Raw genomic sequence first — 21,094 nt, 5'->3', positions numbered from 1 at the left:
AGCAGCTGCTCAGGCAGTCATAACTCGGACCATGACACTCTGAGTCATGCTCAAAGATCTTCAGGATTTTCTGTTGCACACAGAGCAAAAAACTCCCTGCTCAGCCCACCACCCCTGGCCCAGCAGAGCCACTATACCCTCTCACCACCTACCCCTCTCCTTCATCCACTCCACCACAAGGCCCGGGGACCTTGGTTCAACAATTATACTGTTCTGTGTACTGAGAGAAAGGTATTTGTCACGGACTTCATGCTCTTCCTCCACACTGCAGGGGGAGGTCAGGGTCCCACTTAGATAAGAGAAGACAACATGTCCTTTGGAAATTTCCCAGAAGCCCTGGGCCAGTCTTGGCCCATGCACTCCGGTTTTATAAGAGGACCACACTGAAAGCTTTGTTCTGGGTGTTGGCTTTCCACTATTTGAGGTTCTTTCTCAGAGTTCACGCTCCCCTCGGGGATGTTTGTAGAATATCAGTTACTTCCCAGCACATTTTTCTAGTCTTCCTGGTCTTATGTAAGCAGTCAGAATTTTGTTATTTTCATCAAGAAAATTGGAGAAGCAAAGGCACCGTTGAGAGGAATAAACTGTTGTCACAGCTCTTGGATGTCTTCGCACAGGAATGGGGATGCTGCCAATCCTGTCTCTTCTCCTCTGTGATTCTCAGGGCCACAGAGTCTCGTGACATAAGGACATGGAGGGTGTAGACTCTTTGACCTTGATGCATGACTTGGAAGGGCATAGAAGGATGAGAGGGTCCCACTTGGTGCGAAAGCTCAGATTTAGAGCCATTTGCATGCAGAACCTCGTGCAGTTAAGAGCATGTGTTTCAGAGTCCCAAGGACCAGTGTTCAACTCCTGCCTCTGCCTCTTGTCAGACTTGGGGCTCAGGATGATGGGACAGAGGGCAATAATGCAGATGTCAGGTGGATGAAGATGGAAAGGAATGTGCTCATGATCAGGGTCTTATGAGCAGCTTCATCCTTATCGGCATCTCCCAAGCCTCATCTGTAAGCCAGGGCAGTAGTGGAGTAAATGACCCAAAATATGAGACTCCTGAGAGGGTGCCCAGGACAAAGGAAATACTCAGCATATACAGGAGCCATCTCTACTATGACAGTTGACAACTTAGGCAGCTCTGGCAGTCGGGACTTATAAGGGAGGTGGGTCTGACAGCAGAGATCCTGGAGGGAGCTGTGTGTCTCCACAGGGTGGGCTCTGCTGTCATTCATTCAACAAACAAAGATGGCTGTCGGTACTGAGGATCCATGGAGAGAGGCCAGGTAGGGTTCTTGTCCTCACGGAGCCTGCATACTCATGTAAGGACTGTCAGTCTTCAAACACGCCTGAAGCTGATGAAGCACAGCCTGGCTGGGAAGAAGGTGAGGATGCTGTGGGAGGGTGCAGGGAGGAAGACCTGGCCAGTGGGGGATGTCGGGGAAAAGACCACCCTGAGGAGGTGGAGTTGGTTCTAATACTCAAGGGAAAAGCAAGTTGGCCTCCCATCAGTGTGTCACAAGCTGGTGCTATAGGGATGGAGAATGAACGGTGCTACTCACAAGTTGCCCTCTAGCTGGCAGTGGGGCTGATATTTATTGGTGGCCTCAGTCCCTGTGCTCACCTGGCTCTGCACAGGATCCCAATTCTACCCTTGTGCCATATAGGTGAGGGGACGGGGACTCAAAGATATCCAGCAGCTGCCTGAGCGCCTGACCAGGCCTTCTGGCTGGCATCCTAGTGGGGTCCTTTGCCCTCCTCTAGAACCACCCAAGATGTAACTGTCCTGGAGCTCTAGACAACAACGGACCTCACACATCAGCAATCTCCTGCGTTTCAAGCAACTGTCCTCAGAACCACCTTCTTTACCTTTTGGAGGGCATTTTGAAAATGTGATGAAAACTGGTTTGTCTTTTCAAAAAAGAATGCACCTAGTGAAAAAATGTCCACTGTGTCAGAAATCCCATGGACATTCTAAGGTTCTCATGGACACAGTGCTAAAATCCTTGCCCTCCTGGTTGACTGGCTTTCAAGCAGTTTGACTTGGATAAAATCAATTTTCTATTCAGTCAGTTATTCCTTTTGTGAGCCAGCTATGTGCCAGACACCAGGTTTGGCAGTAACAGTTACCTTGATTTCCACCCATGGAGAGTATATGACAGCATCAGAACAAGACGAAGGATGAAGGAGCTACACATCATACTAAGTAGCAAAAGTACAGAGAGATTGGGCACAGTGGGGAGGCCTGTAGACGAAGGCTAGGGACATTCTGCAAAGAAGGTGACCTTTGAGCAGAGTCCAGGAGGAGGAGATAGAGGCCAGCTTGTGTTTGGAAATGAGCATATGCCAGGCAAGGCAAGTGAAAGGGCAAAAGTCCTGAGCAGGGGAGCGTGGGGATCACGGGGGACCAGAAGAACATGGTACGGCTGGAGGGACTGGCCGAGAAGTCTGCACCTGTGTGCCAGGGAGCGGCTTTGGCTGTGGAAAGGGTCTGTCAAGAGCGAAGAGGAGGCAGGAGCTTCCCCTGGAAGAAGCAGGGGCCAAGAAAATTTATGTGTACACTGCCCAGCTGCCTAGTCTGGGCTGCAGCTCACACTGGGACTCCACAATGCTCCAGGTCCCCAGCCAAAGGTAGATGGTCTCAGACTCTGGGGAAGCATTAAGTACAGAATCTTGAATCTGATTCCTCAGAGCTGATGTGTGTGGGTGAGTGAGAGTGTGTGTGTGTGTGTGTGTGTGTGTGTGTGTGAGAGAGAGAGAGAGCGAGAGAGAGAGAAAGAGAGGAGAGAGAGAGAGGAGAGAAAGAGAGAGAGAGAGAGAGAGGAGAGAGAGAGAAAGAGAGGAGAGAGAGAGAGAGAGAGAGAGAGAGAGAGAGAAACCTACAGTGATAGTTCTAAATGCATGGCCTAAAACTCTCTCTCTCTCTCTCTCTCTCTCTCTCTCTCTCTCTCAAAGAGGACTGGAGACTGGAACATTAACCTAAAGACAATTTTCCTAAAGATAGTGAGGATTGGGGAAGAGCGCCTTTCCCAATGGAATATTGGGGTTGACAAATGATACTGATGGTGCCTCTTCTGGGGTAGTGGGAGAGGGGAATGGGAAAGTTGAAAAGCAGGAATTTCTAGGGGGCACTGCAGTGTTTGGGAGGGAGGAATGGGACTTGTAAAAATGCTAATCCCTGGGCCACCTCTGAGCAATCAGGTCAGAGTCTCCATGGTGGAACCTGGAGGATTATTACACGGTGCTGGGGACCACTGAGGTGAAATGGCCACAGTGTACCAGCCAGTGTTTACTGAGTGTTGACAGGACTCTGGGGCAGGCTAAGTGCTTTTCTTGTAATTACTGCTTTAGTCCTCACCACAACCCTCTGTGGTTGGTGCTGGATTATTAGCTTCCCTTCTCAGAGGCATGGGGACATTTGAGTACAATCCTCCAAGCCTCTCGGCTGGAGAATGAAGGGTGGGGCTGGGACAGGAGCCAGGTAGCCATACCAGCAGGGGGGAGGTCAGAGAGGCTGCTGCTCATTCCCCATCCCATACCCCACTCTGCTTCCCCACACCATCCTGTTCCTCCACCCTGGCCACCAACCACAGACATTACAAGGAGAAACAGAAAGAATAAAAAGGGTAGACTTACACTGAACCTTGGCCCTGCAGTCACCTGTCCAAAGACATAGAGCTAGTAAACATGGAGCTAGGATTTGAACCCAGGCCATCTAGTTCTAATAGGTTCTAGTAGGCTCTGTCTTGTTTTGGGATAAACTTGCTCACAGTTCTTCATCTCAGGCTTTGCAAGTCTTTTTTGTCTACTTACATTTCCTCTCCTAATTAGGTTTACATGAATCACTAAAGACTCTATGGCAAATATTAAAAGTTTCACCAGACTGGAGTAAGGACTGCAAGTCTTGCCAATAACTGTGAACCCTCTGGGCCACAAGGGGTCAGGAGCAGATCCCATTTAGCTGCGATCTAACCTAACAGAAGTGTTCTCAGGAGGAAAGGAGGAAGGCAGGTCAGTAATAATGACCAGCCATTCAGAGCCTCATCTGCCTTCAATTTCAGCCAAGAAGGAAGAGGAAATGCCCAGAAGTCCTTCTCCTTAAAACATGTATCCAGGCTGCTTGACAATCAATTCATTCTTCACACAACTTTGTTTCTCCTTTGTTGCCCACTTGCCCACTGCCTTTCTCAAAGACACCTAATTTTCTTTCTCTCTTCTTTACTTTTCTGCTTTTGGAGCCCACTCCTCCTTTTATTTTCTCCCTCAGGTGTTACTTAAAAATTGCTCATTTAGGCTGGAGGTATGGCCCAAGTGGTACAGTACCTGCCTAGCAAGTGTGAAGCCCTGAGTTCAAATCCCAGTACTCCCAAAAATAAAACAGATTTTCCTCTTGGGCTGGTGAAGTAGCTCCAGTGGTAGACTGACTACCTAGCAAGCACAGTTCCCTGAGTTCAAACCCCGGTTATCTGGTACCCCTTCAAAATGCTCATTTTGCTTTAACTGATCCTAAATTCTGATGATTGCTGAAAATAGTTGCAAAGCTTAATTTCCCATTTGGATCCCCCTCTGGGAATTGAGGATCTGTCCTCTGAACAGATCTGGGAGTTGCATTTCCATCCTTTTGTGCAGAGGATGGCAGGTCCTAGGTGGGGGCATTTATTTTTCAGTGAGTGAACAGGCTTGGTTGAGCATCTCCATGTGCCAAGCAGTGAACAAAGCAGACAAAACCCACTGCTATACTGAACCTGTGGCCCAGTGCTGTGCATGGGTGATACCAAGCAAACTAAGAATTTCATAAGATATAATTAATTAATAATTAATGAATTATTAATTTAATAATTTCATAGAGCTGTGAGTGCTGTGAAGGAAATGAAATGGAGTGATGAGATGCTATAGGGAATTTGGAGATATTTTGCATCCGTGTGTTGTGAAGAGGATTGAGGTGAAGGGAGACCCATCTTAATCGATGAGACGGAGTCCAGAGTACAGTGAGAAAACCTTTTCAGGCACAGGCAAAGTTTGGGTGTCTGGACAGGATGTGGTTCAGCACCACGGACAGTGGTCAACAGTGTGAAGGGGGCTGGAATGAGAAAGGCTCTCATTGGTTCCTTGTCCTTGCCATCTAGACAGTGGTAATGGGTACCTAAGAGAATTCCTGTAGGGATTCATTTATGGAAAGCCCTCAAAAGACATGACATAGTAAAGCACTTTGTCAACACTTAACTTTCATGTCCGTGTGTCTTCCTGAGTAACCTTGGATAAATCTCTTAACTGCCTGGGCCTCGGTTCCCTTAGCCATACATCAGGAACTACCACTTCCTCCAAAGTCAATGACTTAATAGCCAGTCACTGGGATCTGACACATTGCAATAAGACAATGGAGGATGCTGGCATTACAGCAGCCACAGTCCCATCTGCCTGGCCATATCTCCAAAGTGTTGGCTCAATCAAAGAGCAAGCTGTTGGCTGAGCTGTTCTGCTCACACTTACTTTAGGGGAGCTTGGGACCTACGTGTTGGAGTTTTAAGGCTCGTCCAGATCAAGCTTCCTACATTGTTAGTAGTGAGCTCCTTGTCAACAGAAGGGTGCGAGCAGTGGCCAGAAAATTGCTTGCTGGAAGTCACTTAAAGGAACTTTAGAAATTCCTGCAGGTAGCACTTTGCAGGTCTAGTGAACACTGAGTGAAATAAGCAATAGATCTTTCAAGCCAGCAATTTTATTGGTTTTTGGATTCCCACTGGGGGCCTGAGCCACCAATATTGAATCTTGAGTTTGTCACTTTGAGCTCTGGCAGCCATGGAAACTCTGAGTGCCTGAGAGAGAGAGAGAGAGAGAGAGAGAGAGACAGACTACTAGAAGAGACCATCTTTGTCTGGGTGAAGCCAGGTCAATTTTCTGCTCATAAAACAATGTACATTGTCGAGGAGAAACAGAGACTTTCTCTCCCAGAGAAGCTCCACTCATAGCTCAGCTTCTCTGGGTTTTGACACCAGAATAGAATTGAAACCAGCATGACCTAACCTCGGGGTGAGGTCTCAATGGCCAGTGCAGGCACAGGGCTTCCACCTGGCCTTGGTACACTGGACTCCCTCAGGAAAGGGAAATTAGTTCACTACGGTTGCTAGTAGCAGGGACCCTTCAACCTTCACAGGGAAGAAATTTTTAGAAGAAGTATCAGTGCGAGGTCAGGGGAGATGAGATGGATAGGGTGAAGGAGGAGTCCAAGTGTTCTCCCGGAGTGTCTCTGTCACCTCCCACTTCAAACACTTACCAATTATTTCATCAATTGCCTTGTGCAACACGTAGGAGTACTACAAACTGTTAGACTGAAAGAGTCACAGACTTGATAGATGGGGAGATTTTTCCAGGATCCACAATTGCTAGGGGAAGCTAGAGGACATGAATGCTCAGCCAGCTCTGACCCCCAGGCAAGGTGAGAGTTTGTCATTCCCTTCAGGCTAGGAGTGGTTCTTCCAATAAGTGGTGTGGTATTTTCCAGTGAACTGCCTGCAAGGGTGGGGCACCCAGTCTTAACATGGCTTCCCTTTTGTTCATCCTAACACAAAGCACAGACAGGTCTGAAAGACAAGGCTGTATGCACCATGGGAGGGCCTCTACCAGTGCAGCATGAGTGAGGAGATGGAGGCAAGGTTTCCCAAGCCAACCCAACCTAGGGCACACCCAAGTAGAGCGGTTTGGGGGACAGACCCCAGTAGAGTCCTAAGTCAGCTAAGCCTTTTGGCACCTGCATAACTTGGGTAAGTCATTGGGCCTCTCTGGAACTTTCTCTTAAATCTGAAAATGGAGATAACATCATTACCTAAATAATGAAATTGTTTGGAGAATGAGATTAAAAAATTCATTTAAGATGCTTAGAACAGTGTCTGGGTGCAAAATAAATGTCAACTTGAGGCAGGCTAAATTAGGGACTTACAGAAAAAATATTGCATCTCAGATTAACCATGCTTTAGCTCTGGAACCATCCTCACCTGGCTGGGAACCGCTCATGCCCCTCCCAATGATTGATTATTGGCTGGGAATCTCCTCGCTCTCCCCTTCCCATAGGTTATCATTGGTTTTAAAAGCACCTGAAGACCAAAAACACGCTCTCTCAGCTTCCGGCTTCCACATTGGCCATCATGCTTCCCTTTGTATTTCCCTTCCCTAACTTTTAATAAACTCCATTTATACCCAGATGTTCTGCCATGGATTCTTCCAAGCCAGACAAGTCTTCTGATCACAGACTGAACCATTGCCATTTACAAACTGTTGATTTTGTGAGTACTTATACCCATTGTACAGACAAGAACATCAAATCTCAAATAGCCTTATCGACTCACCTCCAGTCACACAGATGCTGATTTTTTATTTTTGGCTGTACATGGAAATTGAACCCAGGGCCTGTGCTTGCTAGGTAAATGTTCTACTACTTGAGCCATGCCCCCAGCCCAGTTGTTGATTTGGACTTGAAGAGTCCAATAATGTCTGTAAAGCATACCACCCGTGCCTGGTCACAGTAGGGGAGATGGCAATGCCACTCCATCCATTCCTAAGTCTCTTTCCTGGATGATTTCCTTCCTGTCACTGGAGGATGGATGAGGGGGCTCCCACAGCATCCCAGTTTCCATGCAAACACAAGTTCTTGAGATCCACAAACACTGAAAAGCATTTGTCACAACAAGCAGTCTCACAAGGTGAAAGTTTTAACAAGTATTTATTTTAGTATAACAGAATAAGGTATAGACAAGGAGTGGGGCAGGGGAGAGGAAAAGAGAGAGAAACATTTTCTGCCTTCATATAGGATTTGGGAGCAAAAACTCAAAATGGTGGTCAACTCTTAATTTTATAGTGGATTGCTGAGGAAATACATGTGGTCAAAGATAATGGGTCCAAGTGGCTGAGATGGCTGACAGGGAGGGGTCACCTCCCATCAGTCTGGAGACCTAAGGCAGATGAGTGAGTATCCATGAGTATCTCCCCATGGAGAGCACTGCATTCCTGGTTCCTGAGAAGGAGTTGTAAATTTGTATTTCTGCATCCTGAAGAGGAGATGCAGGGTCTCATAGATCTGCCACAGGGCTGATGAGCAAAATGCTCTCAAGATGGTTTCCCCTCCCCCATAAGGGGCAAACAGACCAGTTCATCTAAGAAAGCCTGCAAATCCACAGCCGATGAAAAGAGACCACCTAAGCCTTCCCCAAACCCAGAGCTAAAATGTCCATAAAAGCCCCAGCTTTCACCTGAGCAGGGAGCTACCAGTTTCCGGGCTCCACCACACTTCTCTAGCTGTAGCCTTTCCTTTCTCTCTAAATCCTACTTCATACACCAACTTTGGCTTTTAAGTCATTCAGCTGCCTCACGAGCCAGTTGTCTGGACTGTGAAGGCAAGAACCCTCGACACAGGCTTGCAACATTTCAAACCAGCATGTAACACTCTCAAATCACACTCTAAATCAGAGACAATGGGATGCTGCATCTGGCCCATTCTTGCTTCTGGCTGAGTGAGACAAGACAACACAACCAATGTGCAAGAGGTCAGAATGGAGCTCACAGCCAGGTCTTTCTGGAACAGTGAGCAACTGAGGAGGCAAATCAAAATAAAGCAGTCATGGATGAAAAGGACAGGGTCTAAGACAGATTGATGATGACCACTGGGTTCAGTAAAATGTGGATGTCAGTCTTAAGTATTTTAAAAATATCGTGTGTGTGTGTGTGTGTGTGTGTGTGTGTGTGTGTTTTACTGGGAATTGAACCCAAGGCCTTGGACATGCTAGGCAAGTGCTCTACCACTTGACCTACGTTACCAGCAGTTTTGTTTTTACTTTGCTTTTGGGACAGGGTCTTGCTGCTATCTTTTCCAGGGCTGGCCTTGAACTCAAGATTCTTTCTTCTTACTCCTCCCAAATAGCTGGGAGTACCAGCTGGTACTGGGTCAGGTTTTGGAGACAGCCATTCAGCAAATATCTATAGGAGCTTCCTGTGTGTCAGGGCCATGCCCTCAGAGTTCTGCCTGAGGACAGGCAGAACTCTGCTCACCTGGAACTGACACTCCAGTGGGATGAAGGGACACAGATGACACAGGAGTCAGGGGCAAGTTAGTGCTGGAAAGGAGCTGATTTCACACTAACTGACACCCAGTTCAGTGAGGATGTAGCCAGCCACATTTCTGCAGCTGGCTCCTGGGCTTCTCAGGTGTGAACTCTTTAGACTTGGATGCTGGAGAACTTGGACTCCTGGGGATAAAGGTAGGATGATTGGGGCGATGAGGGAACCCACCTGGAGAAACTCCAAGTTGCTCAGATTTCCCAAACAGCATAGAAAAATTTCAATATTTTAATCCCTGTGGCCGTGCTTGTATATTCAGGTTGTTAGAAATAAAGTCAGTGGTGGTCCATTTTCAAGGCATTTAACCCTAGCCGCTTACTTGCTTTTCAGCTTTTGGGTATTGGGAGAGGGGCAACTGATAAGGGAACTTAAAGTGAGTGGGAGTAAATCACCATAGAGTGAGGGAATGAGTAAAAACTGTGTATGTGCTAGAAAGCGCATATCACATGGAGATCTTCCCACCACAAAGGAGGCAGATAACCACCTAAGGCCCACATCTAAAATTTGACCTATCCCAAGAAGCAAATTTTAAATAACCCAATAGGAATTATGTGACGTGCAGGAAAAGAATGTACACTCATAGTACTCAGCCAATGAGGAACTGGGGGAGGGACTTGCACACTAGACAATATAATGCTTGTTGTAACAGTTTTCAGTGTCTCTGCTTGTCAGGCACCCAATCTTGCAACATCTTTATTAAAGTCTCACTTTCACTGCACTCCACATGTCTCTGAGTCCATTCTTTGAGTTTGGACAGGTGAGCATATTTCTCACACTGTTATACTAAAATAAAACCTTGCTAAAACTTCCACCTTGTGAGACTCCTTGTTGCGAGACACCTGGAAGTGCTTTTCATCTCTGTGGATCTCAAGGACCTGTGATTTTTCATGAAAACTGGGAAGCCATGGGAACCCCCCTCGACTGTCCTCTGGTAACACACAATACTGCATTTGAGAGTACTGCACCCGTGTTGATAGGGGAAGAAGGCTCCAGTCAGAGGGAACAGCAAGTGCAAAGGTCCTGGGATGTGTGTAATGCATTGAGGAGGCATCTGTGACGGTGTTGATGGCGATTGGTGTAGTCTCTGGTCAGATTTCTAAATTCTTTGTGTCCCACGTGGAAGAACCCATGGCAGGACACATGGGTATAAATGGAGTTTATTAAAGTTTAGGGAAGGGATAACGAAGATTGGGACTGTAAAGTAGGTACAGTGTGTGTGGGGGGGGTACTAGTGGGAGGGGGGAGGGTGAAGGAAGGAGATTAAGGTGATGATATATGGTAGATGGATTTCATATGCTTATATGAAACAGAACTAAGAAACCTCTTGCAATTGCTTTAAGTGGGGCAGGGAGGGGGTTGAGGGGGAGAGACGATGGGGGCAATATAAATAATGTACAATATAAGTCTAATCAGAATTGTCACTACTATTCCCCCCCATTTATTATATAAAAAAAAGGTTAGGGAAGGGAATTGCAAAAGGGAGCATGGTGGGCCCTGGTGGAAGCTGGAAGCAGAGGTCTTTCTCTTTTCCAGGTGCTTGTAAAACTTAAACTATTCTATGGGAAGGGAAGAAACTTCCCAATCAATAATCAATGAGTGACCCAAGTCCCTGGGTCAAGTGAGGGTGGTTTGAGTCGTCCTTGAGCTGGGGTATGAATAACCTATACATATTTGCCAATGAAAAGAAGGCTCAGAGAAAAAAAAGGAACATTCAACCTGAGATACAGTATCAAGGCATGTATATTCTGAGGGTCACAAACTTTCCCTAATTCTAGCCAGTGGATAAGAGTAGGTGACATAATAGAGTTGGAGCAGGAGCCAGTGGATAAGAGTAGGTGACATAATAGAGTTGGAGTAGTGGAGTGCCACAGAGGGCTGGGTCCTTTGATGGTGGGTGTTAATGGATCAAACAGGGCAAAGAGAAAGGGAAGACAGGAATCTTTAGGAAAGTGAATTAAATGCAGAGGCAACAAAGACAGCTAATGACCAGTGGTATTAACTGTGCCCCAGGAAATATGCTCACAATTTTACCTGGCACTGGCTCCTGGCCTGTACTTTGAAGAGAGGCCTATAGAGTCTGGCAAGTTCAGGTATGACCTGGGCAGAGCTGTTTCACCATTAATGACTGTGAGCAGGGGACAAGGCAATGACCCATGTAGAAGAAGGGATGGGATACAGGTGCCTGTGGGGATCAGCAAAGAGAGCATCAGCTGTGGGGTTCCCTCCGAGAAGGTCTTCACTGAACTTGGTTCTGAGATGGCCACATAACTCATGTGGATCCCCTTCCCCTCCGTTCATTTTACATACGGGGCCACTGAGGCTCAGAGAGGTTTTGCATTAAACTACAGAGCAAGAAAGGGACTGTTGGAGCAATTAAGTTACTTGCCCAAGGACACACAACCTGTATTTGTTCCCAAGTGCTGGAGGCATGGCCTCCCCAGCATGGTGCTGTGTGAGGCGCTGTGTGACTTCACCGTGAGGAGCATGCATTTTGAGACTCATGTCTTCCTAGGACTCTCATGTCTTCAAGGATTGTGGGATTTCTGGCAAGTGGCCCCACCTCATGGCACTACTTTTCTCCACACCCTTTCTTCATTTGACAAGGAGCCAGGGCTGGAGGCGTGGCTCAAGTAATAGAGCACCTGCATCCCAAGTGCCAGGCCCAGAGTTCAAACTCCAGTACCCACCCCCCCAAAAAAACCCAATAAGAAGACGGGAAGTGTTTGTTGGTGATGATGTGCCCTGGCTTCAGCAACAGACAGGCCTTGGGTAGAGTCCCAGTAAGTGGGTGGTAGAAGACCCCCCTCCAGGGCAAAGGCTGAGCCAAGATCACCTCCTCCTTGTGGTGCTGGCACACATTGGCCAGAGGTTGAGCCACAGTAAGGGGAATGACCTTGAGGTGGACAGACATTGGAAGACACTTTGGACTTCCCATTCACATCCAGAAGACTATGATTTTAGGAGAAAGGGCTGTGCTCAAGAAATAAGGGTCCTCCGGGAAGAAAAGCAAAGCCAAAATAGTTCCTCCTAAGGAAACACAACCTAAGGCTCAACATGATGGAAGGATCCACTCCCATGCTGCTCTTCTGCAGTCTTTCTTCCTCTGGAAAAAGATAACACCATTCAGAGCCTCTGCAATTTTTTCATTGTAGTGTCCAGCACCCAATAAGATGTTCTGAGATGAACATGTTAAACAGCCAAAGGATAGAGCATCAATAATATCATAAAACATAACAGCTGTGAAGACAGAGGATATAAAGATATGTACTGAAAGCTGTTGAAGAATGGAGGGTGGGAGGTAAAGGGGTAAGGGAGAGTAGTGGAAGGGGTTGAATGGACCAAAGTAAAGTATACCCACCTCAGGGGTACATTGAGAATTCCCTTTGAACATGGACTTAAATATTAATAATGAAAGGCAGGACTGTAAAATAGGACCAGTGTGTATGTGTGTGTGTGTGTGTGCGGGTGCACTAGTGGGATGGAGTAGGTGAATGAAAGACATTGAGATGAGGGTATATGGTTGATGGACTTCATAAGTTTATATAAAAGAGAACAAAGAAACCTCTTGCAATTGCTTTAAGTGGGATGGGGATGGGGTTGAGGGGGAGACTGGGGTGACCCAACCAATGTGCAGTATAAACCTATTCAGCATTGTCAGTATGAATTCCCCCTGTAAGACCAATATATCCTAATAAAAATTCATAATAAAACTCAAAGGACAGAAAATCAAGAAATTAAAGTATATAACATAATAGATCCACGGGCAATTCTGATACTCGAATGTGAGTGGACAACAGGACAAGCAGCCAGCAGGACCATCCTGTCGCGAAGCTGGGTGGGTACAGTCAGTGTGGGGCTGCTCTGACAGGTTCTCTGCGGAGCTGATGAGATTTGGGGGAGACAACAGGACTTTTTCCTACCATCAACACCCATGTTACAGATGGGAAACTGAGGCTTGGAGCTAGATTACACTTTTTCTGAGGCTGCCAGCAGTGACTGGCACTCGACTCTTCTGGCTTGTTGTTTTGGATACTTTACTCTGCCCCTCACCAAAACAGCAACAACAACAACAACCAAAAAACTGTGACTATGAGAGTCCAACAAGCATTTTAAAAATTGCTTAGGCTGATGCCCTAAATGGAAGTTCGTTTTAGACTGACAAAGTCTAACTTCTCTGTCCCTCCCTGTTCCGGATGGAACAGGGTCTGGAAGGAGAGAGCGTGGCCTGGGGGCATCTCTGAGTACTGAGTGCTGGGGAATGACACAAAGTCCTAGCCACAGACCTGTCCTGTGAGACAAACATTGGTGCCCTTATTTTAAAGAGCAGGACATGGAAGCATGGAGAGCCAAGGGCACTGGCCTGTTCTTCTCTCTTGCTTTACTGAAACCTTTTCTTTCTGAGGGCAGAAATATGCCTAAGAAAGAAACTATCTTTCCAAACCTTCTTTGCTATTAGTCGTAGTTCGTGAGATATAAGTGGAAGGTGTAGGCTGAGGCTTCATAGAAAATTTCCTTAAAGTGGCTGTCCTAGCTGGGAGGTTTCTGTTTGTTTTTCCTGTCCTGATGTTGCCTGATACAAGATGTGATGGTTGATTCTCAGCAGCTATTCTATTAGAATGAAGATGAAGGCCACAGAGGAAAGAGCTGGCAGGGTTCTCCACCTATGTCTGGATTATTTCTCATTCCTTTTTTTTTTTTGTGGGACCAGGGTTTCAACTCAGGGCTGCATGTGCTCTACCACTTGAGCCACACCTCCAGTCCATTTTCCTGTTTATTTTGAAGATGAGGTCTCATGAACTACTTGTCTGGGCTTTCTTGAACTGTAGTCCTCCTGATCTCAGCCTCCCAAGTAGCTAGGATTATAGCTGTGAGCCACCACCACCAGACTGGATTTCTTGTTCTTGGAGCCAGGCTTCATGCTGTGTATTTGAACCAAACACAGTTATTACCAGGTCATATTTATGCAAAGCTCTTTTCTGGGTTTTTTTAGTGAGTTGTAGAAATGTCCTAGTCCCTTTGAGTTTATAAATGGTTAATGGCCCACTGCTGGGGGTGGCCCTGGTGATGGACACTAGGGATTTGTGGGAGGCCCTCTGTCTCCCCACATCCTTCCAACTCCTCCAAAGCAAACATTCCCGCCCAGGAGAGTTCAGGAAGTTGGGACTCACCAACACCTCCAAGGCAAACACTGCTGTGGAGATGGGCCAGGCAGTGTCAACACCAGACAGGAATCTTCACATCACAAGTGCCATGAAATGGAGAGGTGTCCAGGGTGGGAGAGCCCCAAGCTGTGCTGACAGTAGGAGTCCTGCTTCAAGCCAGCTTCCTTCTGGAAGGATGAGGGAGGGGGACCCTTCGACTCTGGGGGAAGAATATGCTGGGTCTGCCCTGGGTGGGGAGCAAGAGGCATCCCAGATTCAGGTCCTGGGCCTGTGACGCTGGAGCCTTGAGTTTTAGGCTGGCTCTGTCCATTCCTTGCTGTCTAACATTGTATGGCATTTTGGGGGCTTCAGTTTCCCTGAAGTGTTTTTTTTTTTGTGGAGCTGGAGCTGGAGTTTGAATTCAGGGCTTTGAGCTTGCAAAGCAGATGCTCTGTCATTTGAGCCACACCTCCAGCTCATTTTGCTCCGGTTTTTGAACATGGAGTCCCACAACAATTTGCCGGGGCTGGCCTCGAACCTCTATCCTTCTGATTTCAGCCTCCCAAGTAGCTAGGATAACAGGCCTGAGGCACTGGCACCGGGCCACAAATGGTTGTTGAATCCTCATAGAATCGAAGGGTAAAGGAAATGGTATTACCCTTGTTTTACAGACGAGGAAACTAAAACTCAAAGGAACCTTGATCTTTTGCCCAAGGTTATAGAACTAGTCTATGGCAGAAAGAGAATTTAAACCAGGTTCCACCTCATGTCAAAGACTGTAACCTTGACAGTGCTTCACCAATCCTTCCTTCAAGGCAGAGCTGAAGCCTCCACGTGTGGTAGGTAACTTTCTCTACCTCATTGAGGCTGGGCTCCCAGAGACAGAGTCTACCAGTCGGGATCACACTTTTCTATTAAATTTGAAAACTGTATTAAACCATGTGCTCTGGAGACCCTGGGACATGAGTGCCTCCCAGATTCATATACTGGCCCCTGAGCCCCACAGTGGACGTATTAGGGCCTTCTGGGAGTGGAGGAAGGCCTGGCGACTCTACCCCTGAGAGCAGGATTAATGCCTTTATTAAACAGGCTGGAGAGCTGCCTGGCCCTTCTCCTGCTCTTCTCCCACATGAGGACATAGCATCTGTCCCTACTGCCACATGACACGCAGTGACAATGCCCTCTCTTTCAAGAGCAGAGAACAGCCTTCCCCAGACACTCAGTCTGCTGTCACCTTGATCTTGGACTTCCCATGAATTCCTCCAGAATTGTGGGAAATAAACATCTACTGTTTATAAATTATCCGATCTAAGGTATTTTGTTATAGCATCAGGAACAGACTTGTATTTCAGATAACTCAAATAGTCCAAGGTTATAACAGCAAATTTTCAAAATAAAGAAATACATTGAGAAAGCAGTGTTCCTCTAACCTTAGCTCTGACGAAGCCATGGACGTGGACAAGTAGACAGCTAAACACCCTCTTTTATAGCTGGTCCCCCGTGTATATTCGGTGGCAGGTGGGATGGTCACAAAATCCAGGTGGAAAGAAACACTCTCCTGCTGCCCCTTGGTGTGCAGAGAGAGGACAGCTGTGCAAGAGGCCGGCTTCTCTGGGTCCTGCTCAGCCTCTGACTAGTCAAGTGGCCTCCAGCCAGTCACTTTACCTGTTTGAACCTCAGCTGCCACAGCTGTCCAAAAGCCCACTTACTGAATTACTGTAAAAATCAGAATTCAGGGAGGTCCTGTGTATAAAGTTCTAACACAGAGCTTACATGAGTTCAGACCTGCCCAATCCCATGACCTCATCCTGTGCCAAGCAGAGCACAGTTAGAACCTGCTAGACTCAGCAGAAGGGTTCAGGAGAGAGCGGACCGCTGATGCCTCTCCAAGGGCTGACAAAGGGCTCCAAAGGCAGATTCTTTGAGGCTGCCTCTGCCAGAAAGGAGGCCCTGGGGTGGATCAGCAGTGGGAATTGGCATCTGTGTGGCCTTGCTCTTGGAACCCCGCACCTGCCCCTGGAGCAATGAGATGGCTGCCTGGCTAAAAGCCCCAGGGTTCCTGGGGTTGGAGGCCCCCTGCAGGGATAGACTGCAGAGACCATGTGGCCCTTACTTGAATTTGCCTGTGGCCTGCTTTGCCTCCCTGACATGGCTGTAGGAAGGGGCAGTGTCTCTTCCCTGCCCCACAAAAGGAAACTGAGGGCTAACATGGGGAGAAGGGAAACATAGCACTGAGGAACCCCTGGCAGTCCTGAGGGAAAGACAGCAGGGCCAGGAGAGTGCAGCCTGCTAGGGGTTGGGCAATGGGAGTTGTGAGGTCACCTCCCTGAGCCAGTGTAGTATATCTTGGAACCCCACAAGCATGGGTTCAAATCCTGATTCTGACACTTGCTTACTTTGTGACCTGGATGAGTCACTTTGCCCTGTGAGCCTCAATTTCCTCCTCTTGTCATAGGGATATGGTGAAGAATAGAGACACCTGTGTGAGCGGTACTGTGGCAGCCTCCATGACAGTGAGGTGACAGCACAATGTGAAGCTGTTCTAGCACCGCCAAGAGGAAGCAGCAGATCTCCAGGGGATATGTGGGACCCCCCCCCAGTATTCCTGACTTCTCCAGGTAGGTCAGATCTCCTGCATCCTGGCAGGTAGGGGTCTAGGTGCTGAGGGCTGGTGATGAGGGGGGTAGTGAGTCCTGGGGACACCCTCAACACTGCTGGGAGGAGACAGCCAAGCTTAGGTGGGCCTGGCCTTACAGGTGACAGAGAGGGCAGGTGGGGAGAGCCATAGTCCCCAATTCTGAATTGCTCTGCCTCATGTCCCTCAGTCTGATTAGACTAGGTACCCCGATTCTCCAGGAGTCCCCGACTCCTGGGGAGGAATGGAAAAGCTCCCAGAATGTGATTCTTTCTGGTGCTCACTCAACACCTGTTGGATGTGTGGCTGGATGGGTCAGGATCTGTCTCTGCCACGGACTGCCTGTGTGACCAGTTTCTTGCTCTCTCCCTGCTTCAGGGGGCACCACTGTGAAACAAGCACAAGGTCTGGGTATTCCCTAATGTCCCTTTCAGCTTTGGTTTGGTTGCAACTCTAACCCTCCACCAAGAAATCCCAATGGAAAGACAGCAGCGAGCCACACAGGAGATGCAGAAATGCAATTTTATTGCTGGGGTGGGGATAATGGTATCAAGGCCACTGTCCCACTGGAGGGTTCGCCTGGCTGGTCTCGGGTTTCCTCTTTCCTGGGATGATGGTGGCACTCCCCAGAGGGAGATGCCATAGGGAGTGAGGTGGAGCCCCTGGGAACCATCCTAAAATGAGACATCAGGGAGTCAGGACATTGGCAATTATGGCACAATGGGAGCTGCCCTCACTGGACGCCCAGCAGGACCCACACTGATCTGGCCCCGTTCTTCCAGCAATTTCCCACAGTACCCTATGTGGGTAAGGCCTTGGAGAGGGAGTGGCATCTTTGGTTTGAGGTCCTTCACTGGCACCTATCCTTGACCCATCCTTATTCCCATCTTCTTCTGTGGAAAAATGGCAGATGAGAAAAGACTGAACAGAGGCCATGACTGGAGCCAGTGTCAGAGTGAAGAACACGATGAGAAATATGGATCAGTCTGAGATCAAGGTCAGGATTCAGTCTGTAACCAAAGTTTAAGCTCAGCTAATATCTGGCATGAAATTCAGTCTGGGTGCGTGATCAAAGCTCAGGGTTCAGAGTGTGACTAGAACGAGGGCTCAGACTCTACTGGAAAAAGAAGTGAAGCCAACCCTGGCCCTTGCTTTCCTATGGCCCCTGAGCCTGGACTGCAGAACCAGTTCTCACCAGCAGGTAGCACCATAGCAGTCCTCCTCGTCCTTTCTCTTCAGAGGTTGAGTGGTACTGCAGTGTTCTGGGAAAGGCTATCTGAAGGACAAAACCAAGAGCAGGCCTCAGTTTCTGCTATGGAAATTGAGCAGAGACCAGACCCCACTCGTCACCACCCTCTGACAGACAGTCTGACAGCCACAGGACCTCAGGCATGTCACACCACCTCTTGGAGCCTCCACTTGTTCATCTGAAAAAATGGGCACAAGGACAGCCCCCACTGCACATAGCTGTTGTGAGTATCCAATGGCAGTGTATGCAGGACATTGAGTGATTGCTTAATGTGCTGGACTTGTGGTCATTTCCACAGAAAGGGCACTTTTGGGGCCCTGGTGACCTAAAGGCCAAGGAGAGTTCACAAGTGGCAGGAAGAGATCTTGAAGCCCCCACCTAGCTCAGAACACTGGGAGTGCACCTCCTCCCCAGGGCTGTGACTTACTGATCAGTGTCTGAACACTATTCACATTCAAGGCGTTGGTAATGGTTTGAGTGAATGGGCACACCTGAGAACGAGAGGGGGCGATGACTGGCAATGGGAAACCACTCCCACCACCACCACAGACAGGCCCACCTCCAGGATCCCAGAACCTTTGAACATTTGGATTTGAGGACAGTGGTACTCCAGGGTGCTAGAACCCTAAAACCTTTACCACTAGAATTCTAGAATCTTGAGAGTCTAGAATGTAGAGTGTTAACATCTCCGTACTCTTAGAAACCTAGAACTTTGGAATTTTCAAGGCGCCTGTGAAAGCAACACTTCTCTAGTTTTCTGTGGGTTCCAGTCCATAAAAAGTCTTGCTCAACAGGTCCAGGGCAGGATCTGGGAATCTGCATTTCTTTTTTCCTTTTTTTTTAATTAGACAGGGTCTCATTTTGAAGCCCAGGCTAGCCTCAAACTCCAGGTACTCCTGCCTCTGCCTCCCCAGTGCTGGGGTTATCTGCACACACTAACCACGCCCATCTGGAGCTTGAATTTCTGAAGAATGCCCAGCGAGGCTGGACCTGTCCTAGATAGAGCATTTGGAATACAGTCCCAGGTTCAGTGATTTGCAGAGTCACCTGGAGGATTGTTCTTTTATAGACCTGGGTTCCTGGGCCCTTCCCTAGAGTGACTAATTTAGAACTTGTACACCTTTGGGCTCAGGAACCCTGAACACGGTCCATTTGGTTTGGATGACATACAGATGGAAAAAAAAATCACTTTTATAGATCTGTGGCAACTTTTTTCAATTAATTATATGACAAAATAAGTGATATTAGTTCTCTATTTATGATGAGGATATAAAATTTCCTTTAAAAAAATTCACTCATTTAGATGAAATTGTGTAGATTAAAAGAAGCATTAGCTACAAAGGCCTATCAGTTGGGCACAGATAGAGCAAATAGCTTAGGTTGGGGACCCAGTGATTTCAGCTGGTGTCAGGCCCCTGCCCCATCCCTTGGGCCCAGGTACTGAGGAGGGGCTGCCTGCTGACCTCCCAAAGAGAAGTTTGCACCTCACAAGGAAAGGTGCCCCGAGATTGCAGCCAGGCCTGCAAATGCCACTCCTGCCCCCACCAGACCTGGCTCTGGGCCTCAAGGAGTGGGGTACTTACATCTCTCTGCAACACGGTGGTCAGAAGTGTCTGCAGGACCTTAACCAGAGAGTTAAAAACAACGTTGACTGCCTTGATGTCTCTGGAAAAGATAGGGAACTGATAAAACCTGGCCAGGTGGGTAGGACAGCTAAGTGGAACACCTGGGAGTAAGACGGGCCCCAGCTAGGGAGGTCTTTCTAACCAGAGGCAGAGCCTTCATCCAGAGGAAATATCACTTATCCTCTCACATGGACTACTGGCCACCAGTACTTCAGGAGACTCTCCTCACAACCCTGATTCATTCATTCATTCATTCAATCCATATTTACAGACCACCGTGTGCCAGGCACCTGGCTGAGCCTTGAGACAGTGAAATGGGTAAACAGCCTCCAACCTGGTATCTAAACTTTATACAAGGCCACCTCCTTCACCTCAGCACAATTGTCACCTCTTCCTGAGAGCCCTCCCTGAGTGAGAGGATTTGGAGTAGCAAAGTGGCACCAGAGACAAAGTATAGCAAGATGAATTTCCTGGAGCTGCTTGGCAAGGCAGTGTCCAGTGGGATCATGACTCTGGATGTGCATGTCAAAATAGTGCATCTGTTCTTTATTTTAGCAGTTCTTTGGGGAAGCTGTGATAAGATATCTTGGTAGGGGGAGGATGGAATGACCTCTGGCTGTGGGCATCAGGGCTGAAAGCCAAGGACCCATCTTTTTTTTCTGGCTGAGACCAACCAGTTCTGGCTCTTGGCATCTCTCCCAGTCCCTGGCCAGGGCCACCCTTTCTCCCTCTACCTTCTTGTCTGAGCCAAACCTGCTTTTTAAGCACATAGTTAAAGATGTAGATTTTGTGGTTTAACAGGGATCAATGATTTAAACAGAGAGGATTAAGATTTCAAGATCTCATTTCAGGAATTTCCAGTGGGTGGGGAAAAATTAGGGAACAATGTGGAATCAGAGCCCATGATAGGCATTTATTCCCCAGCTGCCTCCCAACTCAAGGCAAGAAGATAGATGCAACTTTAATACTATTTTATGTATTTATCATTACTTAATAATAAAGGGGTCAATTCTCCAAGAAGACATAACAATCTTAAACATGTATGCATCTAACAACAGAGCTTCAAAGGAACAAAGCATACACTGGTAGAGCTGAAAGGCAGCAGAGACAAATTTATGATTATGGTCAACATTCCTGCCTCACTGATAGAGAGAACCAGTTAACAGAGAGTCAAAATGGATATCATTGCTACTGACAGCTTGGCATATCCCAGGTTCTGTGCTAAAGATTCCTATTTTCTCATCTTTCATTTTGGAGGCCTATGAGGAGGGATCATTATTGTCCCAAGTTTACAGATGTTGAAAACTGAGCCTTGAAGAGATTAAGTTGGTTATAGAGTTACAAG

General features: G+C 47.6%; 1 long non-coding RNA gene across 1 annotated transcript; it reads right to left on the bottom strand.

The window, feature by feature from the left end:
* Positions 1-18,069: 18,069 nt before the first annotated feature.
* Positions 18,070-19,792, bottom strand: LOC141423133 (uncharacterized). The gene is made up of 3 exons (XR_012447784.1): positions 19,708-19,792; positions 18,552-18,615; positions 18,070-18,151 (listed from the first exon to the last, which is right to left on the bottom strand). It is a non-coding gene; the product is annotated as an uncharacterized lncRNA (long non-coding RNA).
* Between the last annotated feature and the right edge of the window lie 1,302 nt (positions 19,793-21,094).

The sequence above is a fragment of the Castor canadensis genome, chromosome 5, assembly GCF_047511655.1.
Source record: "Castor canadensis chromosome 5, mCasCan1.hap1v2, whole genome shotgun sequence".
NCBI classification, from domain to species: Eukaryota; Metazoa; Chordata; class Mammalia; order Rodentia; family Castoridae; genus Castor; species Castor canadensis.
This window is presented reverse-complemented; position numbering and strand designations above follow the sequence as displayed.